Raw genomic sequence first — 25,471 nt, 5'->3', positions numbered from 1 at the left:
ATCATTATATTGAACTATTCATGTGGTGCCTGGACTACCAAAATAGCATATTTCACTGAGAACGGGGACAGAAAAGAGGTTTAATTGGAGCTTTGCTCTTCATTTCAGTGTTGGTACTTTGTTATGCTTGTGCTTCCTACTTTTCTGGAGTGCTGTGGCTTTTCACTTTAGGCACATTGATGGTACTTCTTACACCATGGCATGTCTTTCTTCAACTTGTATGAGAAGTGACTTTTATGTTAAAACCTTTGACAGCTCCACTCACTCATCTGCTTGCTTGTGAGAATTGATACGTATGCAGGTAACCCCAGACACCAGGATATGGCTACGGTTTTAAGGAAAGGTTTATTTTCCTTGTCACTGCACTACATCACTGAGTGCTCATGCAGGCAGAAAAAGCAAAGCAGAAAACTTGGTTTCGTGCATTTATTAAATTTTTTGCATCTACATAACTTTTCAAGGCTGTATTCTCCCCTGTGTCTTATGGCCTGCCTGACTTCCACCAAGGGCCTCTGGCATGTCTGTGAGAATCTTCTGTCTCTCCTTGAAGCAGGTGAGTTACTTCTCTAAAGACAGACAGAGAGAACGTCTACAGCACCATTCATGAAGAAGAACTCTTTCCCACACTTGGTCTTTCCTATTAGAGTGATCTGACTCTGTGAGTCATGAGGTATTTTGGAATTGTTGATGGCCCACTAGCAGACATGCCCCCTCAGGCTGGGCGTGAAGGTGCTAAAGACTCCCTGGAGGGGAGTTATCACAGCTCTTATCTCACAGGTGTCTTTCACACCCAGCTCACACCCTGAGGAGTCGGGTGTGCCCTGGGCAGCTGCTGCAAATAACAGTTCTTGAGAAATGAATAGAGGGTGTACAATACATAGCTTTGGTCACCCCCACACAGTGATAAACTGGTCCCACCTGCTGAACTAGGACAAAAGGAAACTTGTCCTCTTGCACGAATGTAAGAATGTATAAGGGTTCAAGAATTTAAAAAAAAAACAAAACAAAACAAAAAAAAAAAAAACCACAAAAAGAGTTAGAGCATGGTGCTTCCTAGTAGTATTTTTTTCTGTTCTGTAACTGCATGTGCCAGTTCTCATTGAGAAACTGAAATGCAAAATTGCCATGGGAGAATGAAACATCTTGGCAGAGGTATAGAGCTCCTCTCTCATCTGGAATGGAAGCAGGCATGACACTCAGTCTGATCTATAATGTCATTGTCATAGAATCAAAGAATCATTAAGGTTGGAAAAGATTTTCAAGATCATGGTCTCCAAACTTTATAATTAATGGCTAATATGTTGTGCATTACAGTAAACAGTTTTGTAGCTGTAGATTCAGAAATCAGTTTGGGGAAAATTTTTATCTCTAATTTATTAATAGATCAAGGCGGTGATTCTGTCCTGTGATCTTTTTTCTTTCTGTTGGTAAAAGAGCAGATAACAATGAACCCAGATTTCTTCCTTGAGTATTTTTAAAAGACAGTAGTGTCCTTGAGGGGCTGATAAAGGGGCTTTTAGATTTCCCACCTAACTACCAGCACTGCACAGGAGCAATGAGGACATGTGATTAGGATGCTAAAGGTTTATTTGGTTCATTGAAATTTACTGCTAGGGAGAACTACCTTACTGCACATTAGAGCCACCAGGAAGGCCAACTAGACAAAACTACTAGGGAGCCATATATTTTTCTTGCAACATCTCGCTGCTGGATCTCTAATGTATCTTTTCTATCCAGGCATTCTTGGCCAAAATGGACAATTTTGTCCCTCCCTTTTTCAGCCCAGTCAAGCACCAGAAACACATCTAGGATTGTAACTATGAAAACTAAACCCAGAAATAATCAAAATGAGGTGACGACATTCATAGCCAAGGTAAAACTGAAAATCATGCACATAGGACTAAACATGTAGGAGCAAATACTTACTCTAACATTAATACTTCATGTCACTACTGTCACTCTCTAGCCTGCTAATGCTTCTGAGTTGATAGCAGGAATTATTAAAATACAAGATGTTGAAGAAATATTCTAGTGTGATCCACTTGTGGTTGAACCATCGGTCCTAAGCAAAAGTAGATGTGACACAGAATGGTACCTGAGTTGCTTGATATAATGATAGGCTGATGTATTTACCAGGGAATGACACCCTGAGACAGTTTGTAAAGAATAAACAGAGATATTATTATTAAGCTGTTTTCTGTTTCTTTTCTCTGAATGAGGGCTGTTGCTTGGCTGGTCCTGAATGCAATAAAAAAGAAGACAAAAACCTTTCCTCCCTTTATAGTTTCCAATTCTCCTTTATTATAGCTCTGAGCACATTGTGTCCTTTTGACTAATTTTTTCTTGCAGATGAAACTGCAGATCTGCTTCTTTAAAAGCTCCCTTCTAGCCAATCTTTCTCTCACTTGTCGCTATGTGCTGTTCCAGGGCACAGCTGCTCTGCCCCTCCATCCTGACCTCAGGGGCAGCTGTGTGCCTGCAGACTGCAAAACACTGCTCTGGACTCTGCCTGTGATTCCAGGGCCCTGCTTGTCTACCTGCAGAGCTCTCCTCACCATAAGTGTACCATTAAGTTTTCTTTTGTCAGATCCTATGAAGTGTGAAGTGTGATTTCAGTATAGATGTTCATACAGTACAAAGTGGGAACCAACAATGCAGCAGCATGTTAGAGTGACTGTGACCTCGGGCTGTCCTTTAATGTGTTAAATTGACTCTTGTAAGTTGTGTGCTGTTTTCTTATGGTTCTTGGCTCTCTATAACACACATCTGCGAATGCAATCTACCTGGTCAATCTTTAAGTCACAGATTGCATGTCTCCCTTTCCAGCAGCTAATCATCTTGATGTGATAAGGATCTTAAAGTGGCACATTTGTTGATATACATGGCTTATCCTCAGCAGACAGGTAAACTCCAATCTTTTTTTGTCTTCATCTTTGCGTAGTAGCTAAAACCAGTCAGACTTTTGAAATATCTTAGGCTAGTCTTGCCCTATTATTAATGGTTTTTTAGACAACTCTTTTATTTATCCTTTTAAATAGGATGGAGAGACTCCCTGACAGAAACATGACAGATCATTGAAAGAATGAAAATTATGGCTATAGAGATATTACACAGCTTCTTAAATATAGATAAGAAACTGGTATCTTCACGCAAGTACACTTGAGATATTAATCAGACTTTCTTTCTTATGAAAGTCAGTGCTATCTGAGAGATTGCAAAATCCATAAGAAAATAAGATATATCTTTGTGATTGCTGCATTTGCTGTAAACCCACAGGCATAATTTCATGCTAATATCTTTCTGCAACATAATCTCAAATAATGTGGCTAAATGCTATTCTGTTACTAGGTTTCACAAGACCCTGTGCAGAAAAAGAAAGGTGAATTAAAACCAAAAATTTTCCTTGAATTACTTTTTCTGTCAGTTAAATTCATAGCAATTTGTCATTTACACATTAAAATCTTTGTTTTTCCATCAAAATACATGTTTAGATTCATGAAGTCTACTGTTGGGAAGTGCATCATTAAAGCTGATCAGAATGTGTGGACTCCAGCCAGAGAAAGCAAAACACTCTGACCTACTATAAATTCTGTAAGTACTCCAGTGTAAAAGAATGCTAAATTTTGACAAAAAATAATTCAAAGTAGCATTAATTTTAATATGTTATTTCAAGAAAAATTCTTAATGTGGAAAAATGAGATCTATGTGTTTCATGAGAAGTTAATCACTTTAATTAGCATGCTTAACTAAATGTGCATTATTTGTAAAAGCATGGGACTACGAGATGGTTCTTCAAGATCCTTCCAACCCAGGCCATTTTTTGATTCTATGAATCCTGGTCACTAACATCTCTCTTTTTTTGAAAATCCTGAACTTTCTGTTTTGCTTCATCTGTCCCTTCAGCACAGAATCACCTTGGCTTGTCCTAGCAGAAGGTCAGGATCTAATAGTGATTTCTACAAAATGTTTTTGTCTATGACTCTAAGAGCACTGTTTGTGTTTCTTTCAGTTTATTCCAATGAAAAGAGCTTAATGCCATCTCATTTGTGGTCCTTCTATGCACTTATGTTGCTTCCATAAAGTTTTGTTTCCTGCAACACAAATCCAATTTTTTATTGATTGGGTTTGATATTGAGGAAAAATTACTCACAGTGTGTCTTTGTTGCTTTTTCATCGTAGTTTCCTGTAATTTACTTTGTAATAAACAATTAAAGGGTTGTTTTCTATGTCTGCATTTAGCAAGCCTCCAGAATTAAATATATATAAAAGCTTTCTAACAGCACCTTTTATTCTCCATCTTACCCATTTTATAAGCTTATGATAACTCATTCCAGCATCACTAAATAGGATGACCCCAGCTGCTTAATATACAAAATAATGTAACAATTCTTTCTCCTGTGCAGCACATAAAAGGAAAACGAATGTTTTCTGTAGTGGGCAGTGGTTCTTTACATTTCCTCCTAGGGGACTTTATGAAGTGAAATTTCACAGATGGACAAGGGGAGAAGAAATCAGGGCAGAACCTCAATAATAAAGTGGCCATTCATCTTGTTGCAGTGCAAACTTCTCCCAATCATTTTTTTGCGTCAGTGAACCTTGGCCCATACAGGTCATCTTACTAAAAGCAGGTAGAGTTACTGTTGGGAGGGACATATATGACAAATGGAACAAAATGGTAGAAAATATTTTCTCCTTTTTGGTTAAGCCACTGTGACTTGTTTAATTTGGGACAAGAAGTAAGGAATTAATTTGTATGTCAGACAAGATTCTGGAAGCTTTGCAAGTTTTTTAGGAAATTTATCATTGCAATGTCAAACTGTCATTGACTTCAGTGGGAGAGGCAATTGTGGGATTATGGAATTGAAGGGGGAAAAAAGAGTAATTTAAGAAGTTTGGCAGTTACTACCCAAATTTGTGTTTTAACATAAGTTCTTATTACTTTCACCATGTCTTCAACTTTGAGAAGATGATGTCTTATTCTCTGTAACATATATCTGCTTGGCTTAAAAATGCTTCCTGTGGCACACAACAAATTGACTTTATAAATATTTTGGATCATATGAGTTTGGTCTCTTTTTTTTGTATTTATTCACTCAGATTACTCAGTTCAGGAACTCCCTGATGACTTTCCACCCCAAACAGACATGATGACATTATTGTTTAAAAAATAAAACATATTCTTTTTGTTTCCAGTTTTCAGATTTCTCCTTTTTAAATTTTTCATCTCTTACTTTATTTGAATATTTCCAAAATGTTTCTGTTCCTATGCACAATTTCATTATGAGCAACTTGTTTAACTGAACTAAGTCATAATTCCTAACATTTTTGTCATGCTGGAGCTCTGCAATGAAGCATCAAATCCTAACTCTGATGATCTTTCAGCCCTCATCTGTGCTGCTGGAACTGCCAGGAGACTTTCTGTCACTTGATAAGTCTCAGTATGATGATTTTGTCACTCTCAGTATTTTAGTGCATGTCTCTTTCAGAGATGGAGGTTCACATAAAATCAAGAGTGGTCCCATCACTTTCAGCCTCCTCATTTCCCTCAACCAGGCACGTATCTTTCTCTGTAGACTTAACATCTCTCAAGAATTTATGATTGACCTTGTGAACTTGTGACACTGTGCAGGTCTTACAATCATTGTAGCTTGATTGTTTTTTACTTCTGACAGAACCAATTCTACTTGGATTTCTGTTAACTGAAACTCCACACAGTTTGCACTCTTTTAACAGCATTTCCACTTTCAGCCTAGGTGCTTATTCAAGCACCTCTTCATAGCAGCATTTTTCCTCATCTTTTAGCTGGCCATGGTAAAAACTTAGTAAAAGACAGGATTGAATGTTCAGCAGAAAGGTCATAAAAGTCATAAATGTCCCGCTATTTGCATTGGGAAAACTTTGTTGTTATTTAGTTAGTATCTGCACAACTGATCTCCTGTCAGAAGCACCTCGCTCTGTAAGTGATAAGCTTTTGATGTGAGATAGAAGGGTCACAGCAGATGTAATTCCCTGTGTTACGAAATTGCTACAGCATGGCATAAATTCAAGGGTAGTTTTTCAGAAGAGTCAAGCTCCATGGTTTTTGGAAAAAAAAAAAGGCCAACAGTTACCAACAATGTCTAGCTTCTCAGCTTGCATAGGCATTGAAGCATCAGGTATTGTATGTTTCTGTACTGAGCCTTTAAGTGCCAGCTACACCATGTGATAATAAAATACATTTTCCTTTGCTATGAGTCCCTGTGAGAGGTTATAGGAATTCAACTTTATTCACATTTGTCCTAGTTATTTTAAACCAGCACAACTCCAGAAATTGTTCTGCTTTTGAAATCACTATCATGCTATATTTCTTCTCCAAACAGTATGTTCCTATTTCCATTTGTTCTGAATTTTTTTTCCTGATCTTAGATATTATTTTTTTAAAAATGTATTTTCAATGAAGGCAGTCTTCCTTGTCCTCTGATACTTGGATCCTTTATGAAACCCTGGTTGATTCACCAGTACTGTGCCATGAAATTTCAACATTTTAATTAATTTTAACCTTTGAAAGAGCCTTATAGCTCACTTATAGAGTGACAGATCCTATCTCCACACCAGCACTGTTGCCTTGTCATGTGACGTATGACAGCTAGAGTACTCACCTGACTCCAGTTTGTATTAATTTGCTTGGATAAGAGTTCCCAAGATAATGAGTGGGTTTGATTAATACTGTGGTTGTTTCTACTACTATTTCTATACAAAACTTCAGCTCATTCTGAAGAAGTGTCTCTCTGTAAAGGCCTGTTCATCATGATACCCTGGGGTGATTTAAACATCTCTATAGAAGAGAGGGTTTCATCTCTGTCAGATTTGAGGAGCTTCTTTGCAGGCTTATATTGTTTTGTACCCAAGAGTTTATTACAGTCTCAGTATTGTAATAAATTGCAATAGAAATATCTTTTTATAAATAAACCCAAAGGTTATTGCACAATGCAATTGAATGTATCCAGAATTTAATCAAGTACGATTACATTGTATTGAGCTGACACTTGGAAATCTGCAATGAAATTTGGAAAGAGTAATCTTGAGTCCCCACAAACCTATTTGAATTTTATGTACATCCTGTGCCAGAGTGACTGAGAAAGAGAATTGAATGTGTGTTGATTGGGAATTAGAAAATGTCTTACCTCCAAATGTCTTCTGTACTAGGAATGGACAAACCTGGGAGTTATTTTTAAATTAGTAAACCTTTTCTTACTTTCATCCAGCTTGTAAGGCAGCTTTTAAAATACAAAGCATTAAAAAATAAAATCCCCACCACCTTCTTGAACTACATAAGTTTTGGTTAAAGCTAAGCAGATAAGAATAAAAAGTTTCAGGTATTTTCAGGATCAGGAAGGGGAAGGGAGAGAAACATGGTGTGCCTTGCCAAGACTCACCTTTTTGATTGTCTTCAGGGTGACAAACCTGAAATGTCTACTTTTTCTTCTCTTATTCTCTTTCCCTCACGGTATACAAATACAGCAGATTCCTTATGGATCCTGAGAACCCAAAACAGGTTTTGTTTTTTGCTTATTTTTTGACTGTGTGGTCTTCCAAGAGATCCACCAGTTTCCAATTACTCCCTCTTCTTTCATTAGCCCTAAGAACATTATAATTTGGAGGTTTGGTTGAATAAATGCCAAAAGGTGACAACCATCTTTCATTGGTTCTGTTTTGCAACTTAGTGCTAGTAAACACAGGTTTTGAGTTGCTTATACGTATGGTGTCATGGAATGATTTAATACAGTTTGGATTTTGACATTTTTTTATCAGGGTACTAGAGATGACATATCTATGACTCATGTCCACAAAACTGTGTCTCATGAGTGCATGTTGTAATGTCGGGTCTGTTTTACACATGCAGAATCCATTTGATGTTGATGATCTCCAGATTAGCGGAAATTGTGAACAAGCCTTACTATTGATATGAGCTCTGAGCAGTAAGTATACCTATCTACATTGTTTAGTTTTTGCCTTAAAAATAAGTTAATCATCTTAGATATGGATTTAGGAGAAGTCCTTCAGCTCTGAGAACATCCTGTCTATTAGATGTCTTTCCCCAAATCTTCCATTTTGGGGATTTACTTTGGGTTTTTTCATTCACCTTCAGCAGTTTCTCTTCCTTCCAAGTATGCTTTCAGAGGGCTGCTACTTACTTAGTCATTCTACTAAGAAGGCCACAATGTGACAACTGTCTCTAGTTTCTCAGTTTCTGAAGCTACAAAGCTTAAGTATTGTCATGCATATTGGATTTTAATTAAGAAAAAAAACTTGCTGATATTTCTTATCAGTGCCTGAAAGTAAAATGAAATATGCTGCTGAGCATGCACTGACATTTGAAGTTCAGAGAGATCATGTATTCTTGTCATCTCCACTTTGTAAGTCCTGAAGTTCACTTCTGCCCTCATGCCACTGAGGTTGTTGGTATATTTCTCCCATTTCATTCCCTCTGGAGATATGACTTCCCTATCCCTAATAGAGTACTTCTCACAAAATTTCTATCTCTCACAAAGTCCCTTTCAGTTATTCTGTCAAGGACTGACCCACCTGACACTCTGCTGAAGTCATCTGCATGTCTAGATATTCCCATTATTGTTATGGGTAAATGATCATTCAGCTTTCAGTAGGTGAATATAAACCTGCTGTAAAAACCCTGAGTTTATTTTCACAGGTAGACCATGACAGGCCTGGAGGACCATTTTAGAGTAAGAGAGGGCTAAGATAAAGTAGAAGAGGACTAGAATGCAACAACTGTATTTGGTGTTTAGTATAGAGAAGGCTTAAAATTACTCAAATGAAGATGCAAACATAGTTCTGTCAATTTTTTTGTTTGTTTTTTAGAACTCATATTACTCATGATAGTTCCTCATCTAGTTCAAATATAGATGTCATCAGGGAGAATGAAGTCTAAACCATTTTTTTTGCAGAAATCAAGGGAATAGACAAAAAATGGAGGAATCTGAACTCCTGCATTAAGTCTTCATTTCTGTTTTATAGAGGTAATATAGATCAGTTGTCTTATGAGAACATGACCTAAAGGGTACATATCGTTCAGGTCAAAAGTGGTGAACAAGGCATATGCTGACACCAAAGAAGTATAGTCAATATGTGAAAGTAATAAGGTACTAATTAGGAAGGAGTAGACTCGGCTGAAAATAAGTTCATATCATCAGTGCACAAACAGAAGGTTGGATGTTTCTGAACTAAGCCTCTTTACAAGCTGTAAAGACCTCAGCTAGAAAGAAGCACTTGAGTTGGAAAATATTTGGGTGTATGACAAATTGGTCAGCTAGCCCAGACATGAAAAATGTCAGTGCAGTCTTGAAATATGTGAAAATTTGTATTTCTAATAGAAAAGGGGTTACTGACATCATCATGAACAGCTCTGCTTGTTGCCTCATTTGTATATAACATTTTTCCACTATGAGAAGGGCTTTTAGAAGTGTCAGAGGAATGATGAGCCCATTTTTTTAGGGTAAGCTAGGATGCTTTGGCTTAGCTAACACAACGAGGGCTGAGAGAGGATATGATTGAGGTCCATAAATAAGATTAAACACCAGGTTGTAGCTAAACTGAACAACATCACCACAGGAACAAACAACTATAAAAAGGCCATTGATAGATTAATACTGGAAGACAGAAGTATCATGGTTTAAACAGACTGTTTAAAGTAAACAAACAAAAAAAACAACCAACCAAAAAAAAAAACCAACCAAAAACAAACTCACAAAACCTCACCATTAAATTCACAATGTAACTTGCCACCCCTGGGAACGGTGGACGCGCAGCGATAGAGGCGCCATAAAAGCTCTGCTGCAGATAAAGCAGCACTACAGCACATGCACGAGCCATGTAAAAGCCGGCATAAATGGTGCAGGCCCCTGCGGGGCTGGCGCAGGTCGTGGACCCCTTGGGGCACCCTGCAGCTGGGTTGGTACTTGCCCTGGGGGCCTCCGCCAGGAAGTCGCCCTGCGCCGGGCTGAACGGCGCAGGTCCTGGCCAGACAGCTAGGTACAGAGAGGAGGCGTTCACAGCCAGCCGGCAGAGGTAGGCTGCAGCCGTCATAACCATGCTAGCACCACGTGGTCCATCACTTTCGCCTGTTCTAAACTCCCACCTCCACCCCTTTGAGCCTATCCCCTGACTCCAACCCTCAGATGCCTTGTTATTGGTTGTCTTAAGTTATTGACTGTTGTACCACCCAATTCTTTCCAAGTTTACACCCCCTTGCCAGGCCACTCCGTTATCCAAACCCTTAAAACACCACCACAACTGGAAATAAATGCTTTTGAGCGTTCACGCCTCCTGTGTGTGACCGAATTACTCAAGAGCCATTTCCCCCTTCGGTTCTCGAGACTTACTTGATTACCTACTCTATCCCTTTGATTCCACAGATAGTTACCACCAAAGAACAGGCTGGAGCTAGCTGTAGTTGCAAAAATCTCAGCATGTTTCTGCTATTTTGTGTAAGAGTGGAAGTTTTATATCCTCTGAGCTGATTGTGAAGAGCCAGGACACAGAAACTTGCTCTTAGTTCAGTTTGTACCCCCATAACTGGACCATACAAGAAGAAATAAAATCAATGAAGTCTCAGCTGTCTGGTTTGTGGGATTTTTTTCACTCTAAAAAAATAATAGGTTCTGTCCTCCTGAGCATTTTGGTTTCTAAACGGTAATTTAACTGCTCTCAGGCTCAGCCTGTTTAGCTAAATGTCTTCCAAAAAGGTATATCAACTGATGTGAAAATACCAAGAGATACCAGATCTGCTGCTGCCCTTATTACACTGTTTGATTAGTCATTCAGGCAAACTAGTCATCAGGTTCACTGAAAATTCACTTTAATAATTGCTATTGAAATCTATTTATTTTTTTATTTCTTCTCCATTAGACTGAAGAACTCTTTAAAATTTTTAGTGTTCTAAATTCTTTTGCACTTAGTGTAGAATTAGATATTGAATACTTCAAATGCCTGTGTTTTCTCTTTGATACATTTTAGGAGAACAGTCTATTAAAGTTTCTGTGTAAGAACTCTTTGCCACCAGTCAGATGCCTTTATCCTTAATTTCTGCACATTTCTCTGTTGCCTAGTAAAAAATGATAGTAAAAAACAATAAAGAAATTACATTTCTACCAAATTTGAAAAGGCATTTGAAGAGAAATATAGTTAAAACACTTAAAAGCATGCTTGTTTTACAGTTTGTGGTGATGTGAATGGTCTAGTACAGAGCAATTAAATCTCAGGCTTCATGCAGATTTTCTATTGATGTGTTCCTACATTTTTACATACAAGCAGTCTTTCTTATTATTATATGTACTCAGGTGTAAAGGACAAGAATGCACTATTGCATCCCATTCCCTTATCTCAATGAAAACTGGCTCTTCAAATAGTTTGGAACAATGATGTGACAGTGCCTTGGTTCTAACAATGTATAATCCAGTAAAAATTGTTTAAAAGTCTATACTAATCTATCCATGATATGAAAGAATAGAGGCTTTTGTAACATTTCTAAAGAAAAGAAATTGGCACTCTTTTCCTTTTATATGAACACTGTAGTGTCAGCTTCATGTCAGATAGAATATAAAATTTATAATTTGTCACATGAATGCTCTAATGAAATATATTAGATAGCAGAGTTTTATAGAATTGAAGACTAACAGCCAGAAAGAGATTGTCAACATTCTGTGCTCTCTTTCATATCCATCTCCTACTTGATCCTTAAAACACAATGCAGCACTTCACATCCTACTGTGTGCTTATGTTAAAACCAGATGCCCTTTCTGCTTGGTGTTTTGAGAGTTAACTAGCCAGTGCCACTGAAAATCTAATTATACTTATGCTTTTCCTTGCCAAAGCTGACAGAAAGTGGAAGCCTTTGGCAGAGTGTTTAATTTCCATGACTATCTGTGCACTGCGATGTGTCTCCTACTGTGAGCCCACGCAGTACCTGCTTGTCTGATGACTGTAATGAGAGTGGCTAGTCGAGATGCGTTTGCTGCCTTCTGTGATCACTGCTGATGAACTAAACAGCCTCATATACGGCAAGCTCACTTTCTGATTGTTTGTGCACATAAGCACACCAGTGACTTTCTTGCAGTGATTATGTATAATTTTTAGGGCAAGAAGATAACTTGTCTAGTGTAACAGCTAGTAGAGAAAAAAAAGAAAAAAAAATGCTTCTGGGTGCAGAGATATACCTAAAAATGTCCCTGGATTGAATTAGATGGAATTTCTCAGCATTATTTACAAAGGGCCAGACCTACAGAGAGAATGATACGAATGGCACTTCTCTAAGACTTCTAGCTGCTCATTCTAGCACACACAACAGTAGTGTAAACAGGAAAGTGAACTGTTTACAGCAGAAAAACTGCAGGTTTCCGTTTGATATCTCTGGATTTACTTAAGCAGTACATCGGAGGTGGAGTGACAACACAGGCAGGGTGCTGAATTTTCTCAAAATAAGCTGCTTGCAATAAAAAGGCAGATATAGCCTCAAAGACTGTGCAATTGTTAAATGTTGTCTTGTCTGTCATCAACAGTAATTGTGGGGTTTAGCTGTTTACTTGCTTTGAAACAAGTGAAACCCAAGAATGAGGTGGAGGTAGGCAGGATTCCCAACAGCTTAAGTGGTTATAGCTTGCCTCACAAGTGTGTGGCAATGACAGCTTATTTGTGCATTTAACAGCTTTAGCCTATTTATAAATTGCCAGGACTTAGTGTTAGTTGGTAGCTGAGACAACTCCTTGTATCCCTGTTTCAGTTCTAGACTGAAAAACAGTAACAGATGCTATCCTGATACAAATTTAGACTGAAAGCCTATTTGAAGGCACCATGAGGCTTGATATACCTCTTGGCCCGTCCTTCTCAGTAGATCTTACCTTGCAAACTGAAGAAGGCTGAATCAGATTGGCCATCAGAAATGGGTGATCTAGTGCAGCTAAGACTGGTTGACCATGTTAGTAAGAGGGAACATCAATGTCAATGAAGCTTTGATTTTCTATAGCAGAAAGAAGGAGGTGATATCCCACAACTTTGAGAACAATCAGCAGGAGGTAGGTAAGCTGATATGTAATTTTAGAAAATACCAGAAACCTCTGCTTTTTCTCAGCTGTCTTCTGACTGTCTTTATGAACTCCATATGTAACATGGAACCCTTCTCCAGATCTTCACAGCCAGTTGCTGTTGTTGTAAAAAAGATGTGAAAGTTGTGGTGGCTTCTCTAAGCAGCAAAGAGCCTTGTATAAAGTAGGTAAATAGGAAAGTGAATACTGTCAATGGCAGCTGGCATCTGCTTTGCCTGTCCTGCTCTTGTCCTGTGCACATCATATTATTGCTGCCTGTGCTTGAATTTGCCCTCCCTGAGCTGCCATCCTGACTAGTGGGATTGTAAACCATGTGCCTCAAAGAAACACAGAAAGAGAGGTATTCAGGGAGAGGGGTACAACTAGTCAGGGATTCTCCTGTTTCAGCTGCCAAAGGAGTCTGGGCTCAGACGAGCAGGGTCATCCCAAGATGACATGGGGATCATGACTGCAGAAGTTCCCACCAACTTGCTTCTTCCCCCAGACAGTGATCTGCCTGGATTCCTGCCATCGGTTGTATGTTAACTCAGAGTCACAAGGAGCATATTGTTAATATGGTTGTATCAGGACACCACTAGCACACTACCCCTTCCCATCCCCTCTACCTAGCAATCCACCTCTCCCCATACAGAATTTCTAGGAAGAAAAATGAGGACTTCTGAGTGACAGAGCCATCACCTTATAAGCTGGTGTCTGTTAGTGGTGGCATCAAGCTGTTTGTATCAGCTGTTGGTATCAGAAAGTCTGGACTGTCTTTTTTTCTTTTTTTTTCTATGCATGTGCTGTCAGCTCTCCTCTCCTCTTATCCTTGCTTTCCTGTTCTGGTTTTTCCTTTGATATTTCTCCTCTTTGTCTTTTATCCAAGACAGCTTCTGCTCCCAGAGTAAAAAAATCACTGGAGGGTTTAATCTGGGGAATTAGATTTACTTTGCATGACTGTTCAGATAAGGCACATACAGTTAAAGAATACTTATAGCTACTGGAAGGTATTTGATACAGGAGTTTATTTCCAGGTGCCTTTGCTGAGCTGCCCTTAAGTAAGGGAAAACTAAAGCATCTCATTTTACAGCTGTGAAAATTCTCATGCTTGTAGTCTAGGAACACTTCTGTGTTTATTGGTGTATGAAATGTGCATGCTCTGGCAATTGAACTGCAGTTGTTGGAAAAAGCACTAGCAGAATTAACTGTTTGCATTGGGAAACAATCTATTCAGACGTGGTCTGGTATGTTCTCTCAGCACAAGTTCATGATGATGCAATCTTAAAAAAACACCTCTCTGTGCTTTTATGCTTCTGCAAGCAAGGGAAGAGTTTTTAATTTTATTTTTTATTTTAGTTTCTTTTTTGGTTTTGTTTTTTCTGTGGTTAGTTGAGTTTTTTGTGAGTTTCTTTTAAGACTAACAGGTTCTCTTCCATTTTCTTATGACACTTATTTCTAAGCAGTCATAGTGAGCTCATTCTTGTTATAGTTGATAAATTATAAAATATTTCAGAAGATTAGACCTTAAACAATAAACCGTAAAAATCTTCTATATTCATAGATCCAGTCTATCTTCATAGATTTCAGTCAGCTTTGGGCTGATTACCTTGTCACTATGCTACATGTAGCTTATGTCTTACGAAGCCATTCTGTTTGAATAAAAATATTTTTAAGTAATGGTAGAGATCCTGCCATAACCTGTTCTTATGCTTATCCAGCCTCATTTTTGCAAATGCCTGTCTTTTACAGTAGCAGATGTTCTAGTTTCAGCATTGCAGCAATTGTTTTGTGTGCTATATGAGTGCTTTCTGAAGTGCAGTGTCCCTTCTTCTGTATTTAAGTCCTTAATTAATTTTCTACCTTATTCTTGAACTCTAGTGATTAAATATTACCTCCTGTTTCAATTTCATAAACTACTATTGACAGGTTTTTTTGATTTATTGGAATGGTTTATGGTCAAAAGCACTATGGAATAAATTTCAAAGAGCTAGGAAGACAAGTAGAATAAGCAAAAGCTTTCTCAGAAAAAAAAAAAAGTGCTTCAAATTGACTCTATAACCAGTTTTGTTACCATAGCAATGTAATACCACAGCAAAACTCTCTATAGATACTATTCTAAATATCCTACCTTTGCAGTTTCTCAGGGATGTTGAAAAACCATCCACAATACTTTTTCCTTGTTGAATCCCAGTGTGAGAGTCAGAGAGCAGGGAAAACCCTCTTGTGAGGCATCTTTTGGTTTTTCTTCTTTGTGGGAATAAAGATTTTTGAGTTGAGAAAAAGGGTTTTTAGAAAAAACAGACAAAGTTCTGAGGCCTGCTGGCAGGTGCAGAGTTAGTTCTGTGAAAGGGACCAACAGTTAGCAAAGCAAGTAAGATAAGAAGGTTTTCAGGTCGGTCTGCTCATGGGAAAGGAATCTTGAGAGACAACTTTTCTCATAGCAGAAATGAACATCTGCTGAAAAGTGTCATGCAATTAAAGCTATGATGAGTTTTATAGACACCGTAATTCAACCTATAAGATGAAGCTATGGGTGGGAATTAAGAAAATATATTGGGTAACTTAGAACGGGGCTTTTAGTTTGGACCTTTACCTGTCTTTTCTCTCTCCATGGAGTTATTTTAATAAACTGTGTGACACCTGAGAGCTGTGCCTCTTTGATCTTTGTCGGCTGCCACTATTTACTGCCAAACTCACGCACCGATACACCAACACTTCTTTATAGGTTTCTTTTAGCAGTTTAAAACACTTTATCACAGGAGATAGCTATATTCATGTTTTGACTTCATCCTACAATTGTAGCTGAAATAAACATGCTAAAATGTACTGAAATAAGGTAGAAGACAATAAAACCATGAAAGGAAACATCTTCTATCTCAGATCACATAACAGGGAACGGGGATATGATTGTAAACTATGTGACATGCAGGTACATGGATCAGAAAGCACTAAAGAAATTCAATGGAAAGTTACAGTGCTGGCAAGGTCTACCACTTCAAACAAAACAAGGCATCACACCTGGTTATTCTCCAAAGCCAGGGTCAAAAGACAATGATCAGATAAAAAGTAGGGAGACACTGACAGACTAGGAGAACTTCTTGGAAAGGGAAGAGAATGTCAAGCAAGGCTGGCTTGTCCCAGCTCAAATGGAAAAAATAGACCTATCTTGCCACAGAGAAAGAGAAAAGCTGTTGACCTGGTTCAGCTGACTGGCTTCTGCAGCACAGGTCAGGCTGGGCTCCAAAAGAGTATTCTACTTGGATTGACTTGCTTGAAGATAATTGTCTGTACTAACGTTATGTATTGGTGAAAAGAGATGGTTAGAAATGAACCTCTTTGGAGACTACAGTACAAAGAACTGCAGAATAACAGCTCTGCCATGATTCAGTGTCTGAACTTCGGAGCAACTTATGCTAGTCTGATGTTTGTTTTCTGATTCAGTTCAGATGAGAATGCATCAGTGTTAATGAGTCAGTTTATTTTAATTAAAATACCTGTAAGCTTGTAAATGCTCATCTCAACTGCCTCCTCACTACCAAACTATTACTGAGTTGTCTTCTGTACAGCCACTTGTCTTCTCACATTATACTGAAAAATGGTCCTTTGCTTTGGTGGAGAAACCTCAGTTTTCTAATCTTACAGTTCATTATTTCAGCTGACATCACATAAACTAATAATCAGTTAGTTTTCTGGAGCTGAGTCTTCCACTATTTCCAGCAACTAGACATCAAAACATATTCTTCAAAAAAATCATAGTGGAAATTTCTATCTTTTTGGCTCCAGTGATGAACTTGGAGTTGCAATACATTTCCTTTGCTCTTTCTTTCACCAAGCTTTTTTTTTTAATAATGTTGTTTGCAAAGGATTTCTGTCATCATCGACATATATGTGATGAAAGGGGCTGGACACTCAAACAGGTGAAGTTCATGTTCCATAGAGTGTGTGATCTAAATTGCTGGCAGGAAAGCTCTCTCCCTGTTTCCTTACAGAAAAGTATGACAATAGTTTTTGAAGTTCCCCAAGGACTACTCTAGCTGATGTACTTAGGTCATGTTTCTTAACCATCACAGTCAGGGGTCTCTGTTGTTCCTTTATGTCCACACCAGTATAGAAGTGAATATGAAATTGCCAGAGAAAAAACTGGTTGTTTTTTTCTGTTTTTCAAACAGTTCTTAAATTAATTAAAAAAAAAAAAGCAACAAACCAAACAAACCCCACAAACCACAAATGTTAGCATATATTCCTGAGAAAAATCTCTATCAAGTGAGCAAATCAACATAATTTACTTGGGTGATAACTTATCCAGCCACATCTCAGCACCCTCACTGTTGCACTACGGGCTCCTACAAGAAGAGCTGTGAACACTATAGTGAAAAGTCTTTACCTTTCTCTTTTAAGCTCATGTGTGTGCTGCAAACCTGCAATATCCAACTAGGATAAGATAAAATTTGTAAAATACGACACAAAGACAGCATAAGTTTCCATTACTGAGGGGATAGAGGGGACGTGAACATCTATTTTAATTTGGGAGGAAAAAAAATAATGCTTATATGTGAAGCAAAATCTTTTGTTCTTACACAAAAAAAATAAAATTAAATCCATTAATAGCATAAGGTTTGGATTTTCATTCTTGCCAGTCTAGTATTCAGATAGCACCTGCACCTACCTGACTGTCATAAAGGCAATGCAAAAATATTTAGGAGTGGGAGGAGTGAAGGGTATATTTTCAAATAAGTTTTTGACTCCCTACCTAGTTTTTAACCTTTAGGATATACCAGCTATATATTTCAAACGCTTCTTCACAACCATGTTATTTAGGCAGCAGATAGAGAAGCAAGGGGAACCTATTCCTTCCATCTTCTCCCTTGAGAAAATAGTTTTCAGGATCTGGAACTTCTAAAAATTGTGCAGTTTCTTGGACTTACTTTTTAAGCCATCTTCAACCCACAATGCGTAAAAAGTGAGAAAGGTCTTTTGCTAGAAGCTGACTCTCTCTCTTTTTACCTCTTCGCTTGGATATTGATCTAGAAGGAATATATCAGAAAGCTGAGAAAGACAGCCTGAAAGTAATAACTTGATTTTTGAAAGTCTCAAGTCAAAATTAGACTCTACATAAAAAAATACATGAAGTTTAAATTGGCAAATACTTTTAAAGTGTTTCTTTCCTTTCAGTCACCCATCAATAAACCTGTCTACTTTCCCCTGACACCTTTCCCTGCTTTGAGGGTGATATCAATAACACTAACTTCTACAAGAGAAATGGAAAATGGCAAACTTTGTTCTTTATGCTTCACAGGTAAAGAGAAAGAGACCAACAAAAAGGCTCCGTGTTAGATGTTATAACATGAGTTGATCTTATAATTCCTGTTGTGCTGAAAACTTACAGCTGATATCAGGCACTGAAATGAATGTTTTTCTTGCAGGTTTATAAACTAGGAATTGGATTGTTATTAAGACCATGAGGCTGCCATCAGCTCATCTTCACTTTCAAAAGAACGAAAGGGAGTTATTATTTTTTAAAAGGGGTTTTTGTGGTTTATTTTTGTCTTAGCAAATTCCAGTAAATATCTCGAGTTGTAGCTATAAGACCCAGTAAAAAGACAATGCCTGATCTCAGAGGTCAGTGAAGACCACTGTTAGATGCTCAGTGCAACAGCACCCTCTGCCCCTGATGACTTTAAGTGCATGTAAATGCATCTCTTGCTCCAAGGTGCACTGTGTTAGGCGACAGTATTATTGATACACTTTCCGGTTATCAAAAATTAAAAACGAACTATAAGCATAAGAGTAACTAAAGGCATGGAGAACAGAGTAAATAACAGCATGAGTTCACCACCAGGAGCCTGTTACCTTTCTTTTTTTTTAGCATAAAATCCTATTTTGCAGACAAAGAATATGAGACAATGCAATTCCTCCTGACTTCAGTAAAGGATTTGATGTTACATTTCATGAAAGGTTACTAATTTAATGAAGACAGAAATAAGTGCAGCACTTGGAAAAAGAGTCAAAGGAAACACAAGAGGGTTTTGCTGAAATAAAAACAGTATGCTTGAAGAATTAACTGTGTACTGTCATTTGCAAGATATGGATACAAGAGGCACACAGATTGGAAGGCAAATGCAGTGGTAGGCTATGAGATACATATTATTTCTGCAGAAATAAATTGTTCTTTTACAAAACATTGTTAAAATCTTCTCTGGCATATAGTGTGCAATTATGGTCACTTAGCTTTTTTTAAATAACAGCGCAAAATCAGACTGTGTGGGGTAGATTTAATTTTCTCCACAGTGGCAAGTATCGGTCTGTATTCTGGATTTGTGCTCAACACAGGGTTGATAATATTGAGATGTTTTTGTTATTGCTGAGCAGCGCTTATACAGAGCCAAGGCCTTTTCTGCTTTTCATACTGCTGTGCTGGCAAGGAAGTAGGAGGTGCAAGAGAGGTTGAGAGGAGACACAGCTTGGGCAGGTGACTCAAAGTGACCCAGGGGATAGTCCGTATCACATGACATCATGCTCAGTATATAAAGTGGCAGGAAGAAGGAGGAAGAGGGGGGACATTTGGAGTCATGGCATTTGTGTGCTGTGGTAACTGTTACATGTGGTGGGGTCCTGCTCCCCTGGAGATGGCTGAGTATCTGCTTGCCCATGGGAAGTGCTGAATCAATCCCTTGTTTTACTTTGCTTCTTGTGTGCAGCTTTTGCTTTCCATATTAAACTGTCTTTATCTCAACCCAAAAATTTTCTTGCTTTTACCCTTCCAGTTCTCTCCCTGATCCCGCTGGTGGGGGAGTGAGGAAACAGCTGCATGGTGCTTGATTGCCAGCTGGAGTTAAACCATGACACAGGCTTAATGTTCTACTGCTCTAGCCTTGGTATTATTTCACTGGTACATGGGCTTTTGTTGACATAACTTTATTAAAAGGGTGTAAGCTGCAGCATTCTAGGGAACTTTTATACTTGTGTATTTGTAGTCACACTAGGGCTTATCCCAATATAATTATTTCAATACACAAAATTTCTCTATTTAAACTCATTTTGGTTATGGTGCTCTCTCTGTGTATAAAAGGGATGCAGTGTCTGTACATTTGATTTATTATGGGCTCCAAAACCCATGTATTTGTTCTTGGATTGAACTAGCAAAAGCTGTCAAAAAGGTTTCATCATTTCCTTCAGAGCTGGTTCTTGATGCTGTCAGTTGCTCTACTGCTGTAAGGTTGCCCCATTCACTGTGAGGGCAGAAATGCAGGAGATTCAAAGATCTGGCTATTATGTAGAAGAACTATTAGCACACTCTATGGTGAAGAGCTTTGGTAGCACTCCTAGTATTTTTTTGACCTATTCAATATGCATAGAAGTAACTTTATCAGGGTTCTTTAATTAGTGCATGATTTCCGAATACCATTTCATTATTTTTACTGGTTTTTTAAGTTGCTATTATACAGAATGTGTGTTCTGAATCCAAGCTTCAGAGCCTGTGCTCATTTTGCTAGTTATGCTGTAAGTCTGATCAGTGTGTTTCCAGCTATATCTTTACAGACCCTTTCAGAGTGTTTTTAGGGGAAGTTCACAAGGTGGTGCTTAACAAATTTGCTTAACTCTTGTTACTGGGTGAAATTGTTTAGTAAATTGGAGAGTACCATGCTCATGTTGAAGGCAGCGTTAAGTTAATGTTTAGACTTGATGATCTCAGAGGGTATTTTTTAAACTAAATTATTCTACATGTATCAGAATGCGTTAGGAAACCATCTGAGTAAAAACTGTTTGCTTTCTGTATGACATGGTACAGTGTAGTGATGCCTCCAGATCCCATATCTTTGTGAACAGAGACACACTGAAGACAAGTTAATGGAGAAAGATATAGGGTTTTATTATTGGAAGCTTCCACGTTCAAACCCAGAGGGGTTTGATCCCCAGGTCAGGAAGTTTCAGGGGTTTTATACCCCTCATTAACATCCAATCAGGACTCTCATTTCTCTTTAATGCCCACACAAATGATCTGTCAATCTACCCCCTTCTTCATGGAGGGGGGGGCAGTTGGGCCTTCTCCTGTTGTTTGTCTCCTGTTATCTTGCAGGTGTCTGCTCAAAAACAGTTGGCCTTGATGAGGCCTGAAAGAAGCTCCTAAACTCATGAGAAAGGCACTTAATATGCACACTTAAAATCAGAGTAACTCAGCAGAGACTATATGATTCTAAAACCTTCTAAAATTACATTAAATTCTTAGGCATCAGTAGCATGACAGAATGCAAGAAAGAAGACTGACTGTTCCTTCTGAATTATGTGTTCCATCCTAGGCTAAAGACAAAGCCCAGCAGAACACTGGTGAACCTCCGCCTTTCATTCTGTATCCTAGCTGGAATTCCATTTTATAAAATAAACTCTGACTGTCTTGAACAAGATTCATTGTTCATGAAAACAGGGTTCAGTTTTACATGTTGCTTTTTGTAGATTTTTATTCAGGTCTTACCCTGTTCAGTAAGTAAAAAGTGGCTGTTGTGCTTGAGGAAAAAGTGGAGTAAGACATATTGGATTCTTGTGGATATATTCCACAATCTCATTGGGTTTTTTTGCTTCTCGGAACTGGTGTTTCTGTTCCTTGTTGCCTCAAGGGCTGACTCTGTTGACTCAGTCTCTGTACTCTAAAGCATGGGAGGCAAGTCAGAAAACTGCTACATTGTCATGTTTAAACTTTTCTTCACTGATGTTCAAAACGAAGATGATCTCTTTCCTCTTCATTGGCCACAGGAACCTCCCTGCGAGGGTCTCTTCTCCCCTCTGCTGGAACTGGCTGTGTCCTGAGTTTGAGTGGGGCAGCCCTGATAGCTCCGCATGGGAACCACCTTGGCAGAGCCCCAGCACTGTCACCACCAGCAGGCTACCTGCACCTAGTACAAAATTAGAAAGTGGAATTACTGTAATCACATTGAAATATTACATAAGGACATGGGAAAGTAGAAACTACTGGGTTTGGAAGGTTTTGCCCTGAAAGAGGTTGACGTGTGACAGCTGACTTCTCCTAATTTGGGGAAGAACATCTCTGGACCATAAATATCTTTACAAAGTGGTTTCATAGTAAGTGGAACCTTAGTTACCAAGCCTTAGTTGTCCATAGGACAAATATTATGGAAGAGGTTGGGTATGGCCCTATGAGGCAGTACTGATCAGCAAACTGGTGCTCCAGTTTCTTCCTACTCACCCAACAGTGCTGAGGTGAAGGTGGCTGCTGCTCACCCTGGTCTTACCTGTGTGCAGGGCTGAGGCAGAGTCTGCATATCACCAAAGACGTCGTGCACATAATTAAATGTTGGAAAGACAAATGTAAGGATTTCTATGCACAAATGGCATATAAATGCTTTTCACAAATTGTTTAGGTAGTTCCTGGATGAAAATGGGGCTGAGGAAGATGAACTTTCCTCTAGCGTTGGTTTTTATTTTTCTCAACAGTTTTAACAATGACATGATTTTAACCATGACTGCTAAAATTTGCAGACAATATGGATTTCATCAGCATCAGCATCATGGCTAGACTTCGCAAATGAAGATTAGGGAAGGGATCTACCCATGTAGGTGTTTCCTTCAAGCCTGCACAGTGGATTTTTTTAGGTGAGGCACAGCATGCGTGGAACTGGCTCCACCCTTTAGCTCCTAAGGTTCGTCTACCACGGTCAAGCAAGCCTGGACAGTGCCAGTGAAGTCCTCAGGACTAGAACCTACAGCACCTGGTATTCCCAGGAGGTCTCCCATCCAAGTACTAACTGGGGCTGACCCTGCTTAGCTTCTGAGATCTGATGGGATCAGGCATCAGGGTGGCATTTAACTGCGTTATATGGATTTAGTAGCATGGTAAATAATAAAGAACATATAGAACTATCAATAACCTTAGAAGTAGAATCTGATACAAGATTTCCTGATATTTAAAGACTAATCAGAAGAATAAATGACATTATCATTCTTCATTCTTTTTCCTCTTATTATTTGACCATGGGAAAATTATTCCATCTGATTTAGAAGCTGAAACACTGAAAACTGACATGTTGTTGTTTACAGTCTCCTGTGGAGTTGAATCCAACAATATTATATGAAATCTGGCAGCATTAACTCACATAAAGTTGTCATTGATACTGATTGTAAATGACAGAGTAGGATATATTCCCCCTCCCTGTATGTTATAAAAGAGCTTAAAAATCTATTTTTTAAGAGAATGAGAACTGACTGTTAATTTTTTTCAAATCCTGGCCTGCTGTTTCAGTCAGTTGTCTCCAAATGGAGGAAGATTTAAAATGCCTTGCTCTGATATAGTTTTACATGAAACACAGTGACTCCATGTTGGATCACAGGTAAAATGTTTTTTAAAAGTAACTTAAAATTATTGTGGTACTCAATGCATAAATATTTTGTTTCAGCTGGATCTGAAATAGGGACTTTTGTTATTGTTATTGTTCAATTGCTTTTCACATTGCTGAAATTATGTGTTTGGGAGAAGAGCCAAGAAAGTGCAGAAAAAAAATCTTCAGCATCATTACCATTACTACAGGGATGGTATCTACATTTGCAAAAGCACATAAGACCCTATAGTATATTTGGATAGCTTCTGATTAAAAGCAATGGAATTTTTCTGATGGATAACAATATTTGGGCTATGTTTTGTGATAAATACATAAGGTTATTTCACACACAAATCAAAGCAGTCCTATAAATGAAGTGCTATAGTAATTTTGTTGGTGGGTAGTGTTGTTTGGGGTTTTTTTGTTTGGCTGTGTAGTGGTTTTAGCTAGGCCTCAAATTGGCAGGCTCAGAGAATCTATGTGGATTGGGAGACAGCTCTCACCTGACTGGGTAACCAAGGAAGTATTTCATACCAGATGACGCAAACTTAAGATATGTGTGCAGCAGTGGGAGGTGTTAGGTCAGTTCCATTATGGCTGGAGTGCAGAGAAGATGTGCTGCAGTTGTTCTGCTCTGTTGGGTCTTGCTCCTGCTGCCGCTACATCGTATTTTGTTTTAGTTTCAGGGAAGTAGAAACGTTTTGTTGTTACTCTTTATGTTTCTTGCTAGGTGTCTTTTAGAGTCTTATAGATCTAGACTTTGTATTAATTGGGGAGTGGGAAGTTATTTCTTGTTTTATATATATATAAATTGTGTAAGTGTATGTTATATTGTAGTTCTCTCTTAATTTTCTCTTTTCTGTATAAATACATGTAGTTAGTTTCAGCATAAACCTGATTTAGAGTTTTTTTTCCCTCTCCCCCTTCTTCCCTTTTCACTCTGTCTTGGACAGTTGGCGTTTTGCCACCTCAACCCAAGACAGGTTGGTTTTGGTTTATTAGTTTTTTAAATGGAAGGATTTTTATGTAAACTTTTGTTTGCTTTTTTCCAGTTCACTCTGAAAGGGAATAGGAATTTAAGAAATGGAAAGAGATGGGATAGTAAAGAGGAATGCTCCTCGTTACAAATCACAGATGTAAGTTTTGCATGCACTCATGCAGTAATATAATACATACCAATTTGAAGATGATTTCTCTTGTATTATCAGCTCCAAAGATTAAAACACACTACCTGTGCAACATTTGAGCTCCTGAATTACTGTTTTCAGAGTTATCACTCAGTTTACCCTCTTGTTTCAGGATACTTCGTTTATAACAAAGTAAGGTTGATTATGCCTCCTGAACAAAATTCTTAGCTCTGGTATAAGTATGTGGATAGAGAGGGGAAGCTGTTAGTTTTCTTTTGGGGGCATTGCTGTTGTTGTGAAAGTGCTATGAATAATTATGGCTTATATTTTTATCCAATTTTAGTATTGAGTTTACTGAAGAGTTTGAATTTTTCAAATTTGCAAGACCAGCTCTAGTCCATTAGCTCCACCCAAAAACTTCTAGACAGATGCTATAAATATTCTTCCATGCCTCATATCAAGAAACTGTTTTGAGGAAATTTTGCCTGTTACGATAAAAACAGTTGAATGCTGAAGTGCATAGTACAAATTTCTTTCATAGACAGTTCCTTTTGAATGAAATTGACTGAAATTCAGAAATGCACTCAAAGATCTTGCAAGGCTGTGTAAGCCAAGATTATCTTTGCTTATGCACTATATAGATGTAAAATTGCAGCGCAGAATTATTATCACATCTGCATGGTACAGGATCTGATTTCTGATTCTTCCAACAAAAACAGTCTTCATTTTCTAAGCTGTTGCAAATATTTGGAAGTACATTGAATCAAAATATTTGAGAGGGGTTCTACCTGATCCTAGGATTAGTTGTTATTGTCACTTTGTATGAGCACAGTACTTTTGTCTTTTCATTAAAATGTCTGTGGAAGCTGACACTCTTTAAAGAGCAAAGCTTGCTTGCCAAACTAATGCCTGGCAAACAGAATATAGAATAGTAAAAGTT

The 25,471-nt window shown here is 38.2% G+C and overlaps 1 long non-coding RNA gene across 1 annotated transcript in view; it reads left to right on the top strand.

Annotated features, from left to right (window-relative positions):
• The window catches only part of LOC139670849 (uncharacterized), a 103,417-nt gene that overhangs the window by 8,032 nt on the left and 69,914 nt on the right, over positions 1 to 25,471 (top strand). Inside the window, exons 3-4 of the long non-coding RNA XR_011697587.1 lie at positions 3,492 to 3,591; positions 7,883 to 7,958. This is a non-coding gene — a long non-coding RNA (uncharacterized lncRNA). The remainder of the gene's footprint in view (positions 1 to 3,491; positions 3,592 to 7,882; positions 7,959 to 25,471) is intronic.

This window comes from Pithys albifrons, chromosome 4 (assembly GCF_047495875.1).
Source record: "Pithys albifrons albifrons isolate INPA30051 chromosome 4, PitAlb_v1, whole genome shotgun sequence".
Taxonomy (NCBI): Eukaryota; Metazoa; Chordata; class Aves; order Passeriformes; family Thamnophilidae; genus Pithys; species Pithys albifrons.
Note: the sequence above shows the minus strand (reverse complement) of the source record. Positions and strands in the feature narration are given on the sequence as shown.